The sequence below is a fragment of the Abramis brama genome, assembly GCF_963993115.1.
Source record: "Abramis brama genome assembly, chromosome: 24".
NCBI lineage: Eukaryota > Metazoa > Chordata > Actinopteri > Cypriniformes > Leuciscidae > Abramis > Abramis brama.
The window spans coordinates 26,153,527-26,163,419 of record NC_139986.1 but is presented as its reverse complement, the minus strand read 5'-3'; the positions used below and the strand labels follow the sequence as shown (position 1 = coordinate 26,163,419).

The 9,893-nt window shown below is 40.5% G+C and overlaps 1 gene segment (V, D, J or C); it reads right to left on the bottom strand.

Annotated features, from left to right (window-relative positions):
* Positions 1 to 5,234: 5,234 nt before the first annotated feature.
* On the bottom strand, positions 5,235 to 6,871 carry LOC311075614 (Ig kappa chain V region 4135-like). The segment is given in 2 exons: positions 6,631 to 6,871; positions 5,235 to 6,543 (listed from the first exon to the last, which is right to left on the bottom strand).
* Between the last annotated feature and the right edge of the window lie 3,022 nt (positions 6,872 to 9,893).

Here is a 9,893-nt window from a genome sequence, read left to right as displayed (position 1 = left end):
CATTTGTGTTGGACTGCATCATTGATCAGTGTGTCGTTCCTTCAAAGTCCTGCACTAAAGTTTCAGCGGCTTTTGATTGATTGTAATAGTTGAGAACAGCTGCATTCAGCAGTAAATGTGAAATGAAGCTCTTGGGGTTTGAACATGGTCACTGGAGATGAGCTGCTCTATTCTGAGACCGTCACAATCACTAAACCTGACAATGCAAATGAGATTTACACCTCAAACTCACAGTTTCACTCTTTTACTGGTTCAACGCTCTGAACTGGAACAGTTTCACTTCTGCTAAAATGAGTTATGAGTAATAAATTCATTATCAGCTTGAGATGATATCTAGGCTTAAACAAGACTCAAAAACATCTTTGTTACATTGACTTTATCATATAGTGTATTATAGTGTATCATATCAGTTTACACATTCGGTTTTCTCTGATTCAGAGCATATTTGAGTCAAACCCGTCCGTCACAGTACAGATCTGTTGTGTTGAGAAGTATACAATACTTGGTGTTCAATTCATAGTAATTGCTCACTATAACAGATGTAATAATGAGGAACTGCAGCACTTCAGGCTCTAGTGAGAAACTGTGTTGAGTAATGCGAAGAAAAAGAATAAAGGTTTAAGCTGAATCCGAAATCACAAACTTCACTGCTATATATGGGTGAAAAGCAGTGTGTGACAAAAGAAGTATGTCCGAATTTACAGTACAAGTCCCCAGATTGACCGACTACAGTGAAGCGACGCAACCGACACTAGATCACATGATAATGACAACATGGCCAATATAGTATGTCCAGATTACATTCACACTACACTCATTAATACTATAGAATGTACTTTTTTAGCGGTTGTGAAGTAATTACTTATTCAAAGAAGTTTGGCAATTTCAGACACATCCTTAGTGTTAGTTGCACACAAGTCCTGAATATTGAAGCCAAACGTCTTGATCGCCCCCAGGTGGCTGGTCCCAGTACAGCTCATTAACCCCGTCCTCTCCATGTAATCGAATGGGATGTGTAACAAACTAAACAATCAATTTACACTTCAAATTTATGATGGTTTCTGTCGTTTTAGGTAGTTTTTGTTACGCTGATGTAAATTCAGTTGTTCATTTTTTTTAAGTAGCGGATGTGTGACGACATTGATAGCTGAGACTGATGGCTTCTCTGAGTAAAGTAATCACTGAGGCACCAACTGACTTTGTTTGGGAGGAGATTGGAGCTTTAACTTTAATTTCTACATTTCCATGATTTATTTCACACTGACATGAGTTGTTCTGCAGTAAACTGGACCTTGATACCGCGGCTCCACTTAAAGCTGCTTTTAGAAAACGTTGACTTAGCCTGAAAATTTGAACAAGCACAGCTTACAGGTCACTCCCCCTCGCTCTCTGCTGCGCTACAGCCCTCCCTCCACTGCTCCTCCCCCACAACGGAGCCTGCCGTGAACGCGCAGGCTAGTAAACATGCAGGGCACTGATGACGGCGGATAAACATTTATCACACACATTCACTGGTAGGGATGAAACATCAACAATATGCTTTACATTGACTATGGCCTGCCCATACTTTGACTACAAACTTGGTCCTCAAATCATTACGTATTTTGCAATACATGTAATGTGACTTCATAACGTTGCACTCTTTCTATAAGTTATAAATAGCTAGCAAGATAATATAATGGTAACATTACAGTATCTAAGTAATTATTCTAGCGATGTGTAATGCTAAATAAGGTTTGCTAGTACATTATTTCAGCAACATGACAAGCCAGTGAATTAGCAGGTTTCTATTGTTGCTTTGCACAGTGCGTGACATTTTATCTGTATGCTATGCGGCTAGAGGTTTGACACTGAGTCAATGGGCTCCGACGCGCTTGTTTAACGTCATCAGTCTTTTTTATGTTTACCTGTCTTTGTTGTATGAGCAGGTGCCACTCGAGAAATTGGCAGTTTTGGTTGTTTGTCCGCCATTAGCACAGCTGCACGGCACACCGGCTATCTTGATTTTGAACGACGGTGCGCGCTGTGCGAGAGGGGGGTGATCAGCGCGTACACGAGCTTGACTGACACTGCTAAGACACTCCTCCTGGCTCTGATTGGTTGTTTCTTACCGGGAGCGGTGTATTTCTGCAAATGGCAATAGGACCACTGGGAGGAGCCTGGGGAGCTTGATTTTTTCACAGATTATCTGTCTCATATTCTACTGTCAGGACATAATGACAGTTTTAACAAATATGTAAAAAAATACATTTTTACAGAAGTTACCAACTGCAGCTTTAACTCTCACTTCTGCGCAGACTCAGTCCCATCATTAGGGCCTGTCACAGTCTCAGATCATCCACAGCACCAGACCCGTCAGCTCCGCCCACTAGATCATTATCACACCAATTATAATCACCTGCACATGCTCATTAGGACTCATACAAACAGTTTCTTCACACTAGTACCTTCGTCTGGTCTCATCTATCCCTATGGAAAGACTTACTCGAATACTCACCTTGGAAACTTCCCTGTCCTCAGTCCTTCTTCATCTGTCATTACTTCTGCACACACACCAGTCAGCACTACAGCCAACAGAGAACTGTGAATGTTAAAGCTAAGTGCAAACCTGCTACTCTGAATCCCATGCTCACCTGTTTACCTCCTGTTTAAGACACTGTTGTTTTACGTTAGATCTGAGTCTTCTCCTTCTGTTACTGTGACAGCGCCATATTGGGACATTGGCGGCTTCACTTTTCTACCGTGGAAGAGAGTGAAGTTGCGTCGTCCATCGTTTTTTACAGTCTATGATTGTACCCCGCATGGAGTGTGTTCTGTTAAAAGGGAGAAAACACCACAAATTGTCGATGAGGATGAGCGCTTCAGTGCCGAGCAAACCCCTGTTTCTTACTGTCAGTGGGAGACACCGAATCCATTTGAGACGTGGCAGAAAGTTTTTCATAATGACGGAGATGCATGGCCGGAGATACGCAGACGAGGGGTCTCGCTGCTTTGCTTGGGGACGGAAGGCCAGCGCCTGTTTTATACTCTGCCAGATCAAGGTACTACTTTTGATGAAGCATGAGTGTGAACTCATGAAGCTGAATGCGAGAACTGTCCAGAACTGTCACAGTTATGCCAGACAATTCGGTCATGTTGGCCTAAACTGCAAAGGTCTATCCTCAGTGACTTACATCCATACTTTCCTGTTAGACATGAACTGGTTGTTGAATCTCCATTGATTTTCAGAGGGAATCGTTTGATTGTTCATATTGCACTGCGGGAACGCCTCATCCTTCTGGCACATGAGGGACATCAGGGGCTGGTGCGAACAAGTGCGCCGCACAACTTAGTGCTGAAAGGTTAGGCCAAAGCGTCTCTATCGCCCCCAGGTGGCTGGTCCCAGTATCGCTCATAAACCCCGCCCTCTCCATGTAGTCTATAATGGGAGGCGAGGGAAACTTAACAATCAAATTACACTTCAAACTAATGTTTTTCCAAAGATTTTCTGTCATTTTAGGTAGTTTTTATCACGCTGATGTAAGTTTAAGTGTTAGTTTTTTTTAAATAAGTTTGGTCTTAGTTAGTTATTTGATGCTATAAAAACGGGAATGTGACGCCATGATTGACAGCTGTAATTGAATGCTTCTCTAAACGAAGTAGTCATTTTTGTGGGATTTTCGGGAGGAAATTGGAGCTGCAACTTTAATTTCTACATGTCCATAACTGTTTATTTCACTCTGATATAAGTTGTTCTGCTGTGAACTGGACTAACCGATTCTGCGGGAGTGTGGACGGGACTCTCACTCTCACGACTGCGCAGAATCAGGTCTCAAATCAGCACAAGATGTCAGCGCCATATTGGGACTTACTTCGCATTTCTACAATAGAAGAGAGTGAAGGTGCGTCGTCCATCTTTATTTACAGTCTATGGGTGCGAACCGAACAGTGTCTGAGGGAGTTGTATTGCTGGCCACGAATGGACGATCTTGTTCACACAATCCTCTCTGCATGTGTGACCGGCCAGGCCAGTGATAAATCAGCCGACACATTCACAGCTCCAGTGCAGCCAGTGGGGTTCACGAAATGGCCCATTTCAACCTTTTGAGAAGGGAGAAACTGACTGTTAGATTGCAATAACACTGATTGACTATTTCAGCAAATGGCCAGAAGTTGGTTTTGCTTCATCAGTAACTGTTCTGAAATTTCTCGAGAAGGAAACCTTTGCTGATTTTGTGAAAACACAGGGAATAAAGAACATAAAGACAGTGTTTATTAACCTCAGGCTAACAGGGCCACTGAACGGTTCAACAATAGAGTTAAAGGTGAACTAAGTAACTTTTTTATCTTAACCGAACAGCTTTGGAGTCATTGGAATGGTTATATGACTGTTTTCGGGTTGAATGGTGGTCTTCTCGCACCCCTCGAGCGCCTGTGAGACGAAAAACCACCCTTGCAACTTTGGGCCGCCGGCCGCAGCATCAGGAAGTATCGCGTGATATCAGGTCTCGCGATGTAACAAACTGCTTTACGGCACTGCACACATACACTATCTAAACATTTATATGCTAGCCTTCTGTGTATTATACATACCTCAGTGGACAAGGCTCCGTGCGTTCGCCGGGTTCTTTGAAAACAAATGCACATGACCAGCGGGAGAAGATGGTAGGAGGGAGAGTCGCCAACGAGTTTTGACGACAGTGTTGTCAAATATCTATTCCGAAGCTGTAGGGGGAGCTCTATAGAGAAACCCGTGAGCAAAAAGCGAGAAAACAGCGACGGAATCGGCAAAGCTGCATAATGCTGTTTTAAAGGTACGACCCTAAATAAAAAGACCTTAGTCAGGTTAGACGCCATATTGAATTTAACGCAAATGAAAACGAGGCTGTTATAAATGAGGGATAGACTTGGTCTTTGTCCGAAATCTCTTATAGGTGCTTATTTTGAACAAGTAATTACTTCATGACTGCTAAAAAAGTACATTCTATATGTGTGTGTGTGTGAATATAATTCAGACATACATTCACCATGTTGTCATTATCATGTGATGAAGTAGTAGGTCATCCGGGTACTTTTTACCTACTCTTTTATGAGTACTTCTTTTGTCACATGCTGTTTTTTGCCTGCTATTTAGTATGTGATTTTGGATGGCACGCATTGTATAAAGGTCATATGAAGGAGTTTTTAATCTACTGCCTTTTTTCGAAGAAGTTTCCTCATCTAAACAATCGGAATGTTAAACAACAGTGCGATCCATTAAACTCACTGTACTTATATCCCTCACAGCCTCGTTTTCATTCCTGTCTAAAAATAAATGCCTTCTGGTTTGTATTTTCCACAGCATGAAGGGAAGATCTTACGCATTTATGAATGAACCGCTCATTGACATGTTGTTATGACATCCACTTCAAACATTACAGTGCTCATGATAACTTTAGTTAACTCTACAATAAGTAAATCCACTTCAGCTAAATACTCTTAGACAGCGATGCCATAGAAATGTACAGAGCTAACGCAAAAACGGACATTCAAAGACAAAACTCTAAAGATGGCTGTGGACTTGTTTCTCTAAGGTCTATAACTAGAGGAGGCTCTGAAGAGTCTTAAAGGATATTTCACATAATAATGAAAACCTTTCATAATTTACTCACTCTCATATGCTTGTTCCAGTCATGTATGATTTTCATTTCTTCTGCATAAAGTTGATAAATGTCTATTCACATGCATTGTGAATACGTGGTGCACATGAGACCAGTGACCAACAGGGGGAGCAAGAGACCATCCATCAGGAGCAGAAGGTAAAAGTTCATAAATGTAAATCAAAGACATAAGCTCTGCTCAAATTTATTTTGTTGGTTAGAATTTGCTTTATGTGAGTAAATTATAGGCTATTTTTTTTTAAATGTCAGAAGACTGGAAAAGTCATGGAAATTCATTCATTGATCACTGATCAAGGTAAATTATTAAAAACAGAAATGAGTCCATCAGGTCCATTTGGTCTGGTTTCAGATGTGTTTGCTCTGCTGACTGGTGAAAGTTTTATGAGAGAGAAAACATTTATAGAAGAATGTTTAGATATGTGTATTTGAAAACGTGTGTGTGTGTGTGTGTGTGTGTGTGTGTGTGTGTGTGTGTGTTTGAGCAGCTGCAGTTTCAGTTCAGTCACTGTGACTCTGACTGATGGAGGTTTTTGTACGACTCTTTATCACTGTGTGAATGTTTCATCACCCACACAACGATCATTAGAATCTACTGTGCAATGGAAACTCTTACAGTAATAATGTCCAGCATCTTCAGTCTGGACTCCACTGATGGTCAGAGTGAAATCACTGTTAGATCCACTGCCACTGAATCTAGATGGAGTTCCTGACTGGAGGAAGTTTACACGATAAATCAGGAGTTTAGGAGCTTCTCCAGGTTTCTGTAAGTACCAGAATATACCTTCATCCCCATTATTCAATCTTCTCACATCTCTGCTGGTTTTACATTTGATATTCACAGTTCCTCCTGGTTGTTCTGCTGTTATTGAGGGACTCTGAGTGACGGTGATCTGTCCTCTACACTCTGAAACACAACAAGAAGAAAATACACTCAAAACTTTGACAATATACTTGAAGAAATGAATTCATATCAAACTTGTGCTCCACAAACCTTGAGCAAACGCTGTGAGAGTCCAGATGAAGATGATGATGAAGGTCATGTTGATGAAGATTGTTGTGTGTGTCAGTGATGAAGTGTTAAACTCACAGCACTATAAACACTCTCACACACTGAAGATCTGATCAATATGCAAACACACTCCACATCATTTACCTGAAGACAGTCACTCATTAACACACACAAAACACAATCACTGAAGTGACAAAAATCAGTCTTTTTCATAATATTTGACCTTCTACAAAATGTTAAAAATGATATCATTCATTTTAATTCTCAATTCATCTACAAGACCAACTTTAGTATATTAATCTAAATATCTGCTGTGTGACTTTGAGAATATTTTTACTGTAGTTGGATTGAAATGTCGCTGTTAATCCCCCAAAAACAAAAAGGGGGCAGCAAGAGACAATCCATCAGTAATAGAAGGTAAAAGTTCATAAATGTAAATCAAAGACATAAGCTCTGCTCAAATTTATTTTGTTGGTTAGAATTTGCTTTATGTGAGTAAAATATAGGCTATTTTTTTTAAATGGTGACTGGAAAAGTCATGGAAATTCATTGATCATACGATGTAGAGGACTGACTGAAGTATAAACCAGAGAGTATATAGGCTATGCAAACGTTAGTAACGCTGTTGTTTTCACACAACCTCATTTGTAATCTTATTATTAAATAAGCCTTTAAAGACATCATGGATTTAATTACTTCCAGATCATTTGATTAGATTGTTGACTTGAGCTTTCTCAATCTCTGATTGTCTGATCTGTGATATATACTGTGAAAGTAATGAGAAGATTAAAAACAAAAACAAATCTTTGATCATACGCCAAATATGGAAATCATAATGTGGCCAAAGGTAAATTATTGGAAACAAAAATGAGTCCATCAGCAGTTTGAGCAGCTGCAGTTTCAGTTCAGTCACTGTGACTCTGACTGACGGAGGTTTTTGTACGACTCTTTATCACTGTGTGAACACCCAGTAAATGTTAATGTAGTGTGCACTCTGACAGTAATAATGTCCAGCATCTTCAGTCTGGACTCCACTGATGGTCAGAGTGAAATCACTGTTAGATCCACTGCCACTGAATCTAGATGGAGTTCCTGACTGGAGGAAGTTTGTTGCATAAATCAGGAGTTTAGGAGCTTCTCCAGGTTTCTGTAAGTACCAGGATAGAGGCTGAAAACTCCAACCCTGATAGACTTCAGGACTGGTTTTACAGGATATAGTAAATGTGTCTCTTAGTTGAACAAATTTCACTGCAGGCGTCTGAGTGACTGTCGGTTCACCACCTGATTCTACATCAAGAAGAATAAATAAACATTCAGAATTACATATTTGGATAATATTTCAAGCACTGTTAATCAGTTAAAATAGTGCAGTTTAGCTTCATATTTCCTCACCTGTGAAACAGCTGGAGAACATGAAGATGAAGATGATGAAGCTCATGGTTGCTGTTGGTTTAGATTCTCAGTGTTCAAATTCAGAGTTATAAATCCTCCTGAAGCTTGTGTTGCGATGCAAATCATCTCTATGTAAATCTGTGTGAGGATTCCAACACATGATGCTCATAAATCATAACAGTGTTTAGGAGATTTATTCCATGTTACGAGTCATAAACATTTATTCATGTGTCTGAAGCTTCAGGCTTTCTGATGATTCAAATGACAGAGTTGCTACACTAGTATGTCACTGCGAACTTCATTACAGGGCAAAGGTCATTCCAGAGGTCATAGGTCATCAGAATGTATTAAAATTGCTTTAATCATTAACAGTGCATTGAGATGAGTGATAGACTGTTTTGATAGAACAGTTATGATGAGTAATATCTTTATTATTATCTTGATAAACTTTGAGGGAAAGATAAAGCTGCTTGAAAAAGCTCAAAAACATATGGTGGCAGTTTTCAGTCATAAGCCAGTTTTGAGTGTGTGTGTGTGAAGGGGGTGTATTGGAATCCACTGCTGCTTCAATGTATACATAATGAGTGATTATAATCAAGGTATTAATCAATATTTTTCCTTTTAAATATCAAATGAGTTGAATGACTTCTCTGGAGATTTTACTTTGTTATAGAAGTTACAAGTGTGATTACTGAAACCTTCTTGACTGAAAGTGAAACTGAAAGTCTTCTTGGTTACAGGTTAAGGAACCACTGGCATTATTGGAGATTGACTGAGTTGTTGTTCGGGACATGCTGGCGCCCATCAACCCAAATCTGTGACCTGGAAGGTCACGACGTGCCTTACTTCAGGGCCCGAGTGTCAGCTGCATAATCAATGGAGATATGCTTCAGTCTATCTGTATATGTGAGGAAAATGACTATAGGTGTGTTTGACATCGGCTGCGGCTGGATGTAACCGATCGGCGAGAGTAGCCGCGTGCAGGAGCTGCAAACGGAGACGTGAAGTCGGACACTTTCTGGTTCCCGTAGAGACATATACGAGACATTCCCTCGAATAAACACGAAACACATGTGAATCGTTGTCATGCGGTGAATGCGGTGAGTGTCGTCATCAGCCCTCCTGCAGCCGCTCTTGAGAAGCTGCGCTGAGTTCTCCGGCTACTCTCGAATCGCTCTTGCGGTACTTTGATGGCACACGTCACTGTCACATGGCGTCGGCGCTGTATCAAGTCGGACAAAATTTCTAACCATCATGCACTGCTTCAAGTCAGCCGCCGATTGGTCTGCGCAGAGCTGCATGAAGTCGAACAAGTCTAATGTCACAGCCGGTGCCGCCCACGCTCCTCGGCCCAGGCTCGTCATTGCCAGGTCCTGTTCCCATTCCCCTGCACATTTTACAGCCTCTTATGAGGCGCCACGTAGGATTTAAATCAAACTTCGCTTATCAATACATACATAACACACGTGCATATACACCTATAAATTACTCGCATATACATGTATACTATTGGATGTTCAAAATACATATATGAAATACACGTGCACACTAATATGAAATCCATACCAATACATATTATGTTAGTCATGAATGCATATACACTTGTGAATAACTTGCATATACATATAAACTTGACGCATGCATACACCTATAAACACTCGCACATACATATAAACTTTCATGCATATACACCTATAAACACTCGCACATACATATAAACTTCCATGCATATACACCTATAAACACTCGCACATACATATAAACTTCCATGCATATACACCTATAAACACTCGCACATACATATAAACTCGATGCGCGCATACACATCCATAAAACACTCGCGCATGTATACA